This window comes from Galleria mellonella, unplaced genomic scaffold, assembly GCF_026898425.1.
Source record: "Galleria mellonella isolate WM207_F2 unplaced genomic scaffold, CSIRO_AGI_GalMel_v1 utg65, whole genome shotgun sequence".
In the NCBI taxonomy this organism is placed as follows: Eukaryota; Metazoa; Arthropoda; class Insecta; order Lepidoptera; family Pyralidae; genus Galleria; species Galleria mellonella.
Genome location: NW_026442138.1, coordinates 8,632,501 through 8,647,868, shown reverse-complemented (window position 1 = coordinate 8,647,868; position 15,368 = coordinate 8,632,501). Strand labels below are relative to the sequence as shown.

General features: G+C 35.5%; 1 long non-coding RNA gene across 5 annotated transcripts in view; it reads right to left on the bottom strand.

Annotated features, from left to right (window-relative positions):
• Positions 1 to 1,560: 1,560 nt before the first annotated feature.
• LOC116413724 (uncharacterized) overlaps positions 1,561 to 15,368 on the bottom strand; it is a 16,685-nt gene continuing 2,877 nt past the window's right edge. Inside the window, exons 2-10 of one of the 5 annotated variants that reach the window (XR_008253551.1) lie at positions 14,943 to 15,051; positions 12,679 to 12,775; positions 10,616 to 10,706; positions 9,590 to 9,763; positions 8,017 to 8,398; positions 7,660 to 7,802; positions 7,318 to 7,405; positions 6,676 to 6,862; positions 1,561 to 5,185 (exon numbers count right to left, since the gene is read on the bottom strand). This is a non-coding gene — a long non-coding RNA (uncharacterized LOC116413724). Of the gene's footprint in view, positions 5,186 to 6,675; positions 6,863 to 7,317; positions 7,406 to 7,659; positions 7,803 to 8,016; positions 8,399 to 9,589; positions 9,764 to 10,615; positions 10,707 to 12,041; positions 12,292 to 12,678; positions 12,776 to 14,942; positions 15,052 to 15,368 lie in introns of those variants that run through there. The other 4 variants (XR_008253548.1, XR_008253549.1, XR_008253550.1 and 1 more) reach the window with 4 other exon arrangements.

Below are 15,368 nucleotides of genomic sequence, written 5' to 3'. Positions count from 1 at the left end.
AAACAAACTTGTCCTTTAACCAATACATTATTACGACAGTTCTTAACAAAATCCCGTTCAGAAATTATTATTATATCATGGAGCTAGAAAAAGTACCAAAAACAGTTCATCTGTAATGCGTGGTAATATTTCAATATCACAAAACCACCTCACACGTTTTTAGACGAAAATTCTTCCTCACCTTATACGCTCACGAGCAACCAAATCGACTCAACCCTTGACGGAGCACATATTGATTTTACTAAAACGACAACTGTTAATTATAAAGATGATATGTCATTCGAAAGCTGAAGAATTATGCTCTCATTTAACATCAATACCCTAAAAAAAACTTAAGCGCTGATTTAATGACGCATTTTAATTGGGCGTCAGGGAAAATTTGCTCCATAAGGTATCCACGAGTTGCGCTACCTGCCCCCACTATTAAACCCGCCCAACACCTGGTTTACCTTTATCAGTCGCTTATCACATATTGACCGGTACACATCTCAGTAAATGCATTCCTTGTTTTCATGAAACCATAGATACCACACCAGAAGAAACCGCTCAAGTTGCTGCCATGTTAACAAGGGTTAAGCCAGCGAGCAGTCACTGCCCAGCTCCACTTGAGCCAGTCTGCTGTATCCCGAGTATACAAACTAAGCCGTTTCATACATATTTAAACGAAAATTGGCCCTCATCTTATTACCAGTAAACCTTTTTACATATTATATAAATTGAACCGCAAAAGAGTTCTTGCATTTTGAGACTATAGATTTTTGGTACCACCCGGTAGTAATAATGATGTAGTATTTTTGTAAATGAAAAATATGAACATTTGTAAATGAAAAAAATGATATCGCAATTGGGAAATTCCAATAAAAAGTGTAGCAGTTTATAATAAAAAAGGATCAAGTCATCCAATAGAAAAATCATTCCTAATTTTTTCCTGAATTTTTCAAATGTTAATTATGACAATCCAGTCAAACGGCCTGCAAATAGGTTTAGACTCGAATTGATTGTGGTGGGAGAGAAAAATTTTAGTAATGGGGTCTAACAATCCCACTGCTGGCAAGGTACATTGCCAGCAGTGGGGTCAGGTCAGGTCAACCTCCACGCAGTTCACCCTGGAACCATCATAATTAATTCTTGTTGCATTCGTCATGGTGGGCTCACTGACCTGATTTCATTCTTACCTACAATCTCTCACTGGTGCCCCGTCAGCGTATATTGATAGCACCGGCGAAGTAACCATTCCTAGTCATACACAACTTTCAAGCGATAGGATCTTAAGATCTTAATACGACCCAGTACCTACAATGACGTTCTACTCAAGTATTATGTAAAGAACACTCAAGAAACTCTAGTTATATAATAATAACTTGTCCAAATACAAGATAAGAATAAAGTAAAAATTAACATTTACTGCTAGACTTCAATCAGTTATGAATGTATGTTAGAATATTAAAATACCTAAAATACTTTGATAGTTATAACTTTAAATACAACGAAATAGCTATACAAAAATTAATACAGGAAAATAAACTTGTATTTAAAAAAATAACTTTATGATAACATCTCACAAAATCTCGATTGGAAATAATATAATGTGGAAGTAGAAGGATTGCCTGAAAGGAGTCCATTTGTAATACATAGTAAGAATATTTCAAAATCACACTAAGCCACTTTACACATTTTCAAACGAAAATTGGCTCTCATCTTATAACCCCGTATAGTAAATCCGTTTGTATATTAATTGATCCGCAAATGGGGTCTTACATTTTGAGGCTATAGATTTTTGGTACCACCCAGTAGTAATAATGATGTAGTATTTTTAAAATGAACATTTGCAAATGAAAAAATAGATAATGCAATAGGGAGATTCCAATAAAAAGTGTATCGATTTATAATAAAGAAGGATCAAGTCATCATCAGTCAGTACCACACGCCCCGAAAGAGACGTATGAAGCTGCATGATGCATGTTCCTATATAAAAAAAGGATATCGACCTCCACCTGGAAGTGTATGGTAGACTGCCTTACTGATTACTAGTATCATTGATGACAGGAAAGGTTATTGCTGGTACTAAGAAGTAATTCACTTCCGAAGAAGAGAGCAAATAGATTTATGCCTAACTTGTCTTGTATTATTTTCAAGGTATAGACTTCTTGATACAATCTAGTACTAACAATAACGTACTGTTCGAGTGTTATGTAAACAATATTCAAAGAACTCGAGCTATATTAACAGGTCTAGATATAGTGCAAAAGTTGGCCACCAGGTAAAACGGCCAAACTTTGAGGGCCCATAAGAAGACTGTGAAGCTAGAAGAGGTAAAGAAGTTACACTGGGATATTATAGAACTATCTTTTTTTTCTATAACACAGACGATAAACGAGCATGTGGCTTACCTGATGATAAGTGACCACCACCGCCTAAGATCACCCGCACCACCAGAGCTTTAGCAGGTGTGCTGCCGACCTTTTAAAAAGGAATACGCTCTTTTCTTGAAGGTCATGATGTCATATGGGTTCGAAAATACTGCTGCTGGAAGTTAATTGCAAAGAGCGTTTGTACGTGGAAGAAAGTGCCAATTACGCAAAATTCCAATATCTCTACACAGTTTCAGTGTGTCGAGTCGGACAGTAAGGTGCTGACCATCAATAATTCGAGCCACCCGACTTTGAATGCGATCTAACGGAAGAAGCTAGTACTGTGGCGTTTCTGCCTATAGGTGAAAATAGTATTTCATATGTGACCTTTATAAAATTTTAAGCGGCAACATATAATTCACAAACTTTGAGGGCTGGTGAGAAGTAAAGACTTCAGCCGTCATAGTAACGGTGGGGCAGGAGATGCTAAGAACCTTCGGCATTAATTTGGCTACCAGCCAAAATGACTAGACCTGGCAACATATAATGCACAAACTTTGAGAGCTGATGAGAAGTAAACACTTCAGCCGTCATGATAACAGTGGGGCAGGAGATGCTAAGAATCTTTGGCAGTAATTTGCCTACCAACCAAGTTGACTAGACCTGGCAACATATAATGCACAAACTTTGAGAGCTGATGAGAAGTAATCACTTCAGCCGTCATGGTAACAGTGGGGCAGGAGATGCTAAGAATCTTCGGCAGTAATTTGGCTATCAACCAAAATGACAAGACATGGCAACATATAATGTACACACTATGAGGGCTGATGAGAAGTAAACACGTCAACCGTCATGGTAACGGTGGGGCAGGAGATGTTAAGAATCTTCGGCAGTAATTTGGCTACCAGCCAAAATGACTAGACCTGGCAATATATAATGTACAAACTTTGAGGGCTGATAAAAAGAAAACACGCCAGCTGTCATGGTAACGGTGGGGTAGGATATGCTAAGAATCTTCGGCAGTTATTTGGCAACCAACCAAAATGACTAGACCTGGCAACATATAATGCACAAACTTTAAGGGCTGATGAAGAGTAAACACGTCAGCTGTCATGGTAATGGTGGGGCAGGAGATGCTAAGAATCTTCATTTGTAATTTGGCTACCAGCTAAAATGACTAGACCTGGCAACATATAATACAGAAACTTTGAGGGCGGATGAGGAGATTGTTAAGCTGGAAGAAGAGGTAAATAAGTTACACTGGAATATTATAGGATTATCTTTTTTTATAACACAGAAGGCAAACAGCCATATGGCTCACCAGATGGTAAGTGACCACCGCCGCACATGATCACCACCACCAGAGGCTTAGCAGGTGTGCTGCCGGCTTTTTAAAAAGGAATATATTCTTTTTTCTAAAGGTTATGATGTCGTATGGATTCAGAAATACTGCTGCTGGAAGTTGATTCCAAAGAGTGTTGAAAGTTACACAGGTATATGCGCCGGCCGTAACAGATTTCGACGATGAGGTGGGAACAGTGTTAGAGGACATTTTATACTATTCATGCATTGAACTCGCAATAAAGTGAAATTAAGGCTCTAAAGTGTTCGCCAGAGATTTGGCTATTGGGTGAAGCCAACTTTCAAACGTGAAGACCGACACCGGTGAGACCGACATTTCAAATTACTCGCCAAGCTATGGAGAGGGGTACTTCAGAGTTTTTTTACGTAACAGAATCCAAACTTAGGATATCCGTAAAATAACCAGTCTCTAACATAGCCAGAAGGATAAATAAGGTGAAGTGAAAATGGGTTGGTCACATAGCTTGAAGAAGCAACAACTGGTGGGGAAGAAAGGCTCTTCTGTGACAAGCCCGTACGGGCAAACACAGTGTAGGAAGACGCCTCCAAAAGATAAAGTGACACCATTAAACGCTGCCTTGCCGTTTTTAAGCAACTGTTGGAGCTATTTAAATCTCCTGCAAACTGACGTCTGAGATATTATCGGTAGTGTCGGGTGACTTTAGCTCTTAGGTCGTTATTTACATTGGTATGCGGTGGTAACGACGTTGTGTACAGCTGTCCATACAATCTCACTCAAAATCTCAGATGTAGCGAAATTTATATCATCGGTAGCGTTCTTCAACTTTGTAAGTCGGCTTTGCCCAATAGTCAAATCTCTGGCGAACACTTTGTATACAATATTAAACTGGCGTATGTCACGCCATATACACTTGATGATTTGCTTAATAAGTTGCCTATACCTGTATTCTGACGTAGACGTTGAAGACTGGGACCATAATTCACGCCGTTTTCTTATATGATTTTTAAAAATTCTATCGTCTATTCTTATATCAAATCTTGTAATATTTCTTTTATTTATATTTATTATTATTTAATAAGTTAAGAAAAACAACTTATCAGTTAACACATTGCTGAACGTTTTTAGAGAATTTTTTTCACACATCCCTTATTAAATGATTTGGTATAAGTTTTTTGTAAATAGTAAATGCATATTTATTGTGAAGTAGTGCTGAGTGGACAACAAAACATGTAACATCATGCTCCTGTTAATATTTCATAATCATTTGTACATGTAGTATGTATATAGTACGTATAATATAAATTTCTTACTATTTATATTACAACACATAATATGAATCTATTAACTGACATTTAAAAGAAACATACCAGTCTCTTGATAAAGAATTGGCGCGCAAAGTGAATTTATCCATGTCAAATGTGTTCTTGTACTGGAGTAGCATCGCATCATATTATCTATCGGCAGGCAGGTTCCGTAGGTTCAGTAGGTATCACCATCTGTAACAATTGTGCTAAATCTTATATAAAATATATATAGAATATAAATAGACAATTTATAAATCTAGAAAGACCTGCAAAGATAATTGGAGAAGGAATTATTAGTATAGTGTTTTATACTTAATAAGTTCATTATAATGAACCAATTACCCTGCTTCATCCTCTCAAATCGTCATTCATTATTCATTAGCGAACCACCTCTCCTTTGCACGAGTATAGACATATGTAGAAAGATAAATTATAAACAAATATACAATATTATAGAACCTGCAGTAAAATACATATACTTTAATATTTATTGCATGCGCCTTATAAATGCACCTAATATTTTTTTTTTATGAAACAGATTGGCAAGCAAACTAACGGTCCACCTAATAAAAACACAGAATGCATTGTGATATCCATGACAATCCTCATGAACTGCTATTTCAAAAGACTGGTGTTACCTCCGTACCTTGTAATTTTACCGTTCTTCAAAACAAAATAACTATGCAAGTACAGCCGCTTCACGATAAAAACATGAGTGGCGTTGAAATAGATATCCTGATAAATTGCTAATTTTAACCAAATATTTGCTAGATTAACAGATATAGGTATAGATTATTGTATTGTTCTGTAAAATCTTTTTTGTAGATAGTTTATACTGAATACATTAAAAGATTTAATATACAATGGCGGAGTTATCCCATAAAGGGATCTCTTACAGTCAACCTTTGAGAAGCTGAAAGAAAACTGTAGAATGTACAAGGGTCATAACCGTACAGCTAAAGATAAACTAAATAATACCCAGTAAAACAATTGAATATATAATACAATAAAAACAGCTGTACACCTGTACATGTGTAAATAATAAAAGTACATAACATTAATACATAAATAAATAATAATGAAGATACACAAATACATAAATGTATGTATATATATATATAACAAATACAATTTGTCTTATATTAGTTAACTGCAAACAATATTAAATTGAAATATATTAAAACTAATATCAACATTAATATTGACGTGAAGCAGTTGTGTTCGCATGGTTGTGTTTTGGTTTGATGGGTGGGATGGGATATAGCAGGAATTTACAGGGTACAGAGGGATAACAACTTAGTCCTCAGTAATGGCAACGCATTGGGAGTATCGTGAGTGAAACAATAAACTCTGTTATATCTATGGTACTGTTATGGTTACCATTTTCCATCAGATGGGCCGTCAGTTTAATTGTCATTATATGTAAATTGCATAAGAAAAGATACATCCTTTAAAAAATATTAATCCAATTTTAGTTTTTTTTTAATTGGATAAAAATGCCACACAATACCACCTGCTGCCTGATAGGTGAGGATGAACAAATCGATTGGCCCATTATGACGAGTCATAATAATGTGATAAACTCCCCCATGTAAGAAGTCGCTTTAGGCTTGTAAACAGCGTCTTATATCCAAGTTTTTTGTAGCTACATTTTATTGAAAGAGAAAAAGAGTAGCCGTGATATGATGTCGCTCACCTTGAGATTTCACTGACTCATGTAGACCAGGAGTGACATCTTGCTGGGTACAGTCAACACCCGGCGGGCATGCTCGCTGCTAAATAACTTAGAGACTGCATCGTTCATGCACTCCATCAACCCTTGGCCGAGCGTGAACTGCACGTCGCATTGAGCTCTTCTTGTACTCTCGTAGTAGCCGTCGAAACTAAATGAAACCGATGAAACAAATATCAACACTACCATAATATAGCAAAAATAAGCAAAAATACGGATTCAGTACAATTATAATACAAAATAATACTTGCGCAGGTGAAAATTGATGAAATTATTAATTTTGATATATCAGTATGTATTTTTTCTTTTATTTATCGACAAAAATAATAAGTGGCGTACAATCACACCAATCGCCAAGTCTTAAAATAAAAATAAACTAAGATACCCTGTGTTACAAGGAACCAGACAATGAACACCTAGGGGAACAACAAGTAACATCCAGGCCTGAGCCAAATCAAAAAGTTTATTAGTTTTACCCGATTGAGAAATCCAACCCAGGAACTTTTTATGCAATACTACGTGCCCAACTGCACCCCCGAAATAATCAATATATTTATTTAAAACTTTAACCCATTGACAGAGTGATGATTTCTGTTCTTCCCTTACCTTATACTGAGACTAGTTGCATTTGTTGCTCTTGATGAAACGTTCCAATACAACATCATTATCACTATTGGGTCGTATTACAAGTGTCCTGAAAATAAAAATGAGACATGTATTTGTTATTCATTTTCCTTCATATCCATTGTATTTAAATATTAAATTAATACCACTAAAGATATTTACAGTCATAAAGATGGCCATCGATTCTTATGAACACATTTAGTTTACCGCTCCAACTAATTGCCTATTTGACTGCATGCTATGGGTACCCTCAAAATGCAAATAAATTCTACATTTGGCTATTCGCTATTAATGATTTAAATACGAGTACAACAGCATACTTACATGTAATATGCTAATTCATATGATTATAAAATGTTATTGCAGTACAAATGGACTCCGTTCAGGCAATCCTTTTACTTCGTATAGGTAAAAATAATGTATACTAAGAGTACCGACAACAACGGACTCGTTCATCTAGCAGTAACCTGAAACAAAATGTTATAAAAATTATTATACTTCCTACTAAGATTATAATTGTGTAAGTAATATATGGCGGAAATATTCACAACCCGATACCACCATGGGCCGCATGGTCACCCTCCCGGTGGTAGAAAAAGTACCGAATTTAAAGATCATCGTATCCTCCCCCTGTCTTCAGACTAATAATAATTTTATATTATTACAGTATAACTTATTTACCTATTCTTCAGCTTCACAATCTGCTCATTGGCGCTCCAAGTTCTTGCAGTATATGCTGTCAGGTCTAGTCGTTATTGTTGATAGCGGAATCGGGCAGGCCTTTTGTTATTTTCTAAGATAGATGCTGCTCCCTCGACCGTTAGTTTCCGTATTAATATCCTTAGGATATTGATATTATAATACGTAATATGAATCACTTGTCATTTAAAAGAAGCATACAAGACATGGCATTATAGTGAATTGAATTTAAAATGAAAGTAAATTTATTCATGTTAAATTTGTTCTTGGACTGGGGCAGCATCGCATCATGTTATATATCGGCAGCCAAGTTCCGGTGGCCATGATCTTGTTTTCATTTTCACATTCACTGAGCCACCACCAACTGTAACAATTATGCTGGATGTTATATCTCTATTATATGTCTATTTGTTAAGTCTAGGAAGACCTATAAAATTGAGGGGAGAAGGGGTTATTAGTAACATTGTTTATGCTGACAAAACATCCCTCATTGGTACATTGCCAGAACATACCTAATAGGTAGGTAATGCTAGCCAAAAGCCCAAATGCTGGCGGGGTCACCATTCCATTATCATGCATTCGTTATTCTTTAGCAAACCGCACTGCTTCGCACAGGTAAATAGATAGCAAGAGTTGTTGAAAGATAAATACAAAACATGTAGTACAGAAACATACATTTTAATATTTACTGCATGGACCTTATTTTTTTTTTTATGAAACTGAATGGCCAGCAAACTGACGGCCCACTTAATAAAAAGTGGTACTACATTGTGATATCTATGATAATGTTCATGAATTGCTATTCCTGGAGACTATGGTATTATGCCTCTTTTTTATACAACTTAGAATGGCAAACAAGCTGACGGCCCACCTGATGGAAAGTGGTAACCATCGTCTAGAGACAAGAGCAGTACCATGGACATAACAGAGTATATTATTTCGCTCATTATACCCCCCATTGCGTTGCCATTCCTGAGGACTCATATGTTATTCCTCTGTACACTGTAAATTCACGCCATATCCCACCCTTCAAACCAAAACACAGCTATGCAAACACAACTGCTTCACAATAGAATCACGAATGGGACAGAGGTACGCAAGCAATCGACTTTTGTACAAAGTTTCCCTCTGGTAATATCTCTATTCTATGTTATTAATTTTATTACCATTTCCCATTCTTCAATCTGAAGCATACTCGTGCAACTGCTTCACGGTAGAAACACGAATGGCGTTTAATTAGGCGTCTTAATAAATTACTTATTTTAACCAAATATTTGCTAAATTAGAAAATATCCAAGTTATTACTGTTATGGTATTAATTAACTGAATAAAGTCTGAAAATGAAATCTATTAAGACTTAATATCAACGTTATAGTTAACTTAAAAACAAGATACTATCAAACAATAATTGGCATATAATCTTAATTTAATTTAACAATTCTGATATAACAATAATATAAAAAGTAAGTTTGCAAATGAAAAAAACAAAAAATAATAACTATAGATAACTATAGCTAACGCACCAGTAGAATGAAGATTCCTGTTCTGTACTTACCTTGTATTGAGACCTGCCAGTCGCACTTGAATTGATAGTCTTGATGCAACGTTCCAATACAACATCATTATTACTACTGGGTCGTATCAAAAGTCGCCTAAAAATAATAGTAAAAATGATGATCCCTTCCAAGTAAAAAGTCGATGAAGTATTGTCAGCGACATCTTACTACACCTGAGTGAGAGAGAGAGAGAAGATAAGATGTGATGTCACTCATCGTGGAATCATTTATTTGACCCCATCACTAATAATACCTCCCCCCCCCCCCCAACTGCTGTTCTTTTTTATGGGTGAAAATGGAATAGTAACCCCGCCTGCGCTAACGGGATACGCTGGCGGAGCACCAGTGAAGGGTGATCGATGAAAATGAAAACAGGCCACAGGTTAGCCTATCATGACGAATTAATCAGGAATTAACCATGATAGTTTCCAGGGGGAACTACGGGGAGGTCGACCTGTTTGGGTATATTGCTAGCAATAGAATTATTAGTCTCCATTCCCTCCCCCCCCCCCCCAGCTGCTGTAGTAGCCGTAGAAACTGAACGGAACGGATGAAACACACGTCACTACCACAATACAGCGAAAATTAGTTTTCAATATAAGCTGGGTCTAGGATAATTGTAATAAAAAATTATGTTTGTGTATGTGTAAACTGTTGATAATATTGTTCGTTTTAAGAAATCTTTATTTATATACTCTTTTATTTTTTATTTATTACCAAGTCCTAAAATAAAAATAAGATACCCTACGCTGTGAAGAATTAAACAACAAACGCCTGTGCCTTTAGGCCAACCCATAACATCCAAAAAATCCAGACCCATAACCATTCAGAAAAATTTGTTGCTCAAATTGACCCGATTGGGGAATCCATTCCAGGATACCTTTTACGCAAAGCAACGTGCCCAATTATATCACGGTAGTACTCAATATATTTATTTTTAGAACTAGATATATAATCTCTAATCGTAATTTATGTTTATTTAAAACTATAACCCAGCAGAGTGACTATTTCCATTCTTTTCTTACCTTGTATTGAGACCTGCCAATTGAGTCGTTACTCTTGATGAAACGCTTCAATACAACATCATCATTACTCTTGGGTCGTATTAGAAGTGATCTGAAAATAATAGTAAAAAAGAAGCATGTATTTTTACATTTATTATTCGTTTTCCTTTATATCCGTCGTATTTGAATAATAAATTAATAACACTAAAAATATTAGAAAGTCTAATAAATAAATGACTATGCGAGAAAATATATCGGACAGTTATGTATAAACTCCAAACGTCTCATTGTTTGTAATTTAGTATGTGTTTCTTTCTATTAACACTGAGTAAATGTAAAAGTTCCAATTTAAGTAAACTTTGTACGATTTTTACAACCGAGGTCCACTAAAACCCAGCGTCGCGGCTTCGTTGCGCCGAGCCGTGACATCAAATCCATTCAATAGTTTTGAGTAAAAAGTAACAAACATCCATCCATTGTTACTAACTCTCGCATTTATAATATTAATTGTATTTTCATAACTTTCAAATAAAAATATATTGATTGATTGAACGATAAAAAATACAAAATAAAGAAGCATATAATGAATAAATTAATTAAGAATATCAGAGGGAGACTTTGAACAAAAGTCGATTGCTTGGGTACCTCTGTCCCATTCGTGTTTCTACCATGAAGCAGTTGTGTTTGCATGGCTGTGTTTCGGTTTGAAGGGTGGGATATGGCGTGAATTTACTGGTTACAGAGGAATAACACCTAAGTCCTCAGGAATGGCAACGCATGGGGTATCACGGGCGAAATAGTATACTCTGTTATGTCCATGGTACAGCTCATGTTTATAGGCGACGGTTACCACTTTCCATCAGGTGGGCTGTCAGCTTGTTTTCCATTCAAAGTCGTATAAATAAAAATACAAAATTCTTTCAATGTAACATTGCAAATCAATGCGATACATACTTACCTACATAATTATATTCATCATCTATTATTATTCACTGTTGGATAAAGACCTTCCCTATACAGCAAGAGTGGGTGTCCACTTTCATGAACACGTTTAGTTTACCGCCCCTAATCGTTTATTTATTCACTACATGATGTACTCACAAAATAAGTAGGTACTAAAAATTTTTTCTAATCGCTATTAATTATTTAAATACGAGTACAACAGCGTACTATGGGTGGGTACACATGTAATATGCTAATTCATATGATTATAAAATGTTATTGCAGTACAAATGGACTCCGTTCAGGCAATCCTTTTACTTCGTATAGGTAAAAATAATGTATCTTAACAGCACTGACAAAAACAGACTCATTCATCAAGTAGTAACCTAAACAAAAGAAAGGTACAGAAATTATCATACTTTCTTCCTATTAAGATTATAAATGTGAAAGATTCAGAAGATAGGTCATTACTGGCATCACTAGCGACAGTAATATTAATACTCACTGTCTAATCAATAACATCTAAATGATTTTTCTTGAAATCAACATCTTCATATCAGCCTTTAACTGTCCACTGCTCAGCATAGTCATTACGAGGCTTTTGGAGTGTTTTGTCAGTAGTTGCCATACTTGGCAGGCGGATTTCAAGGACGCTGCTACACATCCATCACCTTCTCTTAGTCGCCTCTTACGACACCCACGGGAAAGAAAGGACCGGCCTATTCTATGCCGGGTCCACATGGCTTTCTTGAAATACTTCGATAAAATTCGACTGCCTAATTTGATATAAAAAAACCCGTATGTTATTGAACGGAAAAATGAGTATAAAAATAATTTTTATTCAAGTAAACGTAAGCATTATTGTTAATTGTTTTTTTATTTACCGCCCATTCTTATATCCAATATAGTAATTGGTGACTTAATGTCTTAATTTTATTTATATTAATTATTTTATTGTTAAAATATTTTTACTTAAATTGGTCCCCGATTGGAGAATCCAACCCAGGACCTTATTTAAACAAAACTACGTGCCTATCTGCACTATATATTTATTTTTAGAACTCTATAATCTCTAATAGTAATCTATATTCATTTAAAACTCTAACGCACCAGTAGAATGAAGATTACTGTTCTGTTCTTACCTTGTATTGAGACCTGCCAGTCGCACTTAAATTGATAGTCTTGATGCAACGTTCCAATACAACATCATTATTACTACTGGGTCGTATTAGAAGTCACCTGAAAATAATAATAAAAATGAGACATACGTATTTGCATCTGTTATTCATTTTCCTCCATTTCGTAGCACTTAAACAATAAATCAATACTGCTAAAGATATTAGTGAAAGCTCCTATAGAGCCTACCTATAGAAGGCTATATTATCAGCGAATAACATTAATTTTATAAAAAAAAAACCATGCAAAAATGGTGCAGGTCGCTAGTACAATAATGAATATTTATTATCCCCTTTAACTTTATAATAAAAGTATTTCTTTAATTCGATAGCTTAATTGTACAGAATCGCTAGCCTGTTATTTACCGAAAATATTCCAATTATTGTACTTTTTTTTATGGATGAGACAGAAATGATAACACCTCCCGTGCTATGCATGCATATGCATATGCTGGCAGGGCACCAGTGAGATGATAGGTGAGGATGAAAGCAAGTCAGTTAACCCATCGTGAAGAATTCAACAAGAATTAAGCACGATGGTTTCCAGGAGAAACGGCGTAGAGGTCGACTTGATAGGATATATTGCTAGCAATAGGGCTCTTTGGTCCCGTTACTAACAATCCCTTCTTCCCCCCAATAATTCTACTTGTAGGTATTGTGAGTGATTAGGATGATATACTTTGCTAACTAATATTTATACTAGTATAATAAAATCGGGATCTTCTCTTAAAATACAACTTAAAAAACTTATCAGCCTGGATTAGAATTGTAGTGTCGTAGTGAAAGGCCTATTAATTGTTCACATCCACAAAAGTAATTAAGGTTTTGGTAATAATAGTTTAGGAGAAAATAAATAAAGAATGCAACATTTCGGGTACTAACGAAAAATTTATAAAAATGCAAATTTCTCGAAAACTATAAATTTTTGCAGAACATACATGGAGGTGTTTAGAGAAGCTCTTGGACCCCTCTATCGATCGTTTTTGTTTGGACCACATGAAACCCGACACCCTTTATAACGGCCACAAAAAACGTGGTTTAGATAACGTAAAAGACTTACAGAGCGTTAACTCTTGAGTGTGCTGGTATCAGAGAATCCAGGCTGTAATTAACTCACTGTTATTGCTCGAAGCCATGAATATTTATACATATCAATCACAACACTGATCACATTCCTTAGGTTTAAAAAATACGTAGTTGTACCGCACGGAATGAACTTGGTAGTATGCCAAAGCTAAAAATATCTGTACCAACTTTAATTTGTAGAAAAAGAGACGAGTGAAAGTCCTTAATAAATAAAATGTGCTAAAAACGCCCAATACAAAGGCTAGTACGTTGCGGTATTTGCGTCTTAGCTGAGAATACTTGGGGTGAATAATAAAAAAAGATAAAATAAAGAAGGTAGATAGACTGCATGTAATGTATGAATTCATTCGATGTGAATCGTTGCATTTTGTACCTACCTACATAATTATATTAATCATCTTTTGAACTATTCATTTGATTGAATAAAAAATATAAAATAATCATAACCATAAATCATAATTCATCACCTATTGTTATTCACAGCTGGATAAAGACCTTCCCTATACAGCAAGGGTGGGCGTCAGCACGTTTAGTTTACCGCACCAACTAATCTCCTATTTTTTTTTTGATGGGTGAAAATGGTATGGTAGCCCCGCCTGCGCTAACGGGATACGCTGGCGGAGCACCAGTGAAGGGTGATAGATGAGAATGAAAACAGGCCAGTTAGCCCATCATGATGAATTCATCAGGAATTAACCATGATAGTTTCCAGGGGGAACCGCGAGGAGGTCGACCTGGTTGGGTATATTGCTAGCAATGGGACTCTCAGTCTCCATAACTAACAATCCCTTTCCCCCCTTCCCGTGGGTGTTGTAAGAAACGACTAAGTGAAGGCGAGGATAGGCAGCAGCGTCTCTCTTAAAACATTTATAAAGCCTAATTACGCTTGCCAACCTGCCTGCTAGCGTGGCAACTACGGGCAAAATCCATAAAGGGAGGCTGTTCAGCAGTGAACAGTCAAAGGTTGATATGATGATGATGATGATGATGATGATGATGATGATGATGATGTGGCCACTCACGAAGAGTTAGGTACACACTTTTTCTAATCGCAATTAATGATTTAAAAAATGAATATTATAGCGTACTATAAGTAGGTAATTATAGGTAGTATGCAAATTAGTATGATTTTCTAATGTTCTTACCATATAAAATGTAGTACGAATGGACTTCTTTCAGGCACACGTTTTACTTTGTATAAATAATATAAAATACTCTAACAGTGCTGACAGCAACAAACACCTTCATTTTCACCTGAAAAAAAAAATGTTATATATAGCTGGTAAAAGTACATTATACTAAGTCTATGAATTATAAGTGTGATATAAAACTCAGATCGGATCGGATTTAAATGAAATTCTGCAGATAAACCATAAAACGTCTATATTAACACATAGGTAGTATTATTTATGCAAAGCCATGAGAATATCAGATAGTTCACTCACTTATGCTGATGAAATAAAGAGGTAAATAGCAACTTTTAAGTTGATTTAGTACCTACCTACCCTTATTTATAAAATTTCCGATCAGCCATTTTCTCGTGTTAACGCAACAAACACGTCATGAATTTC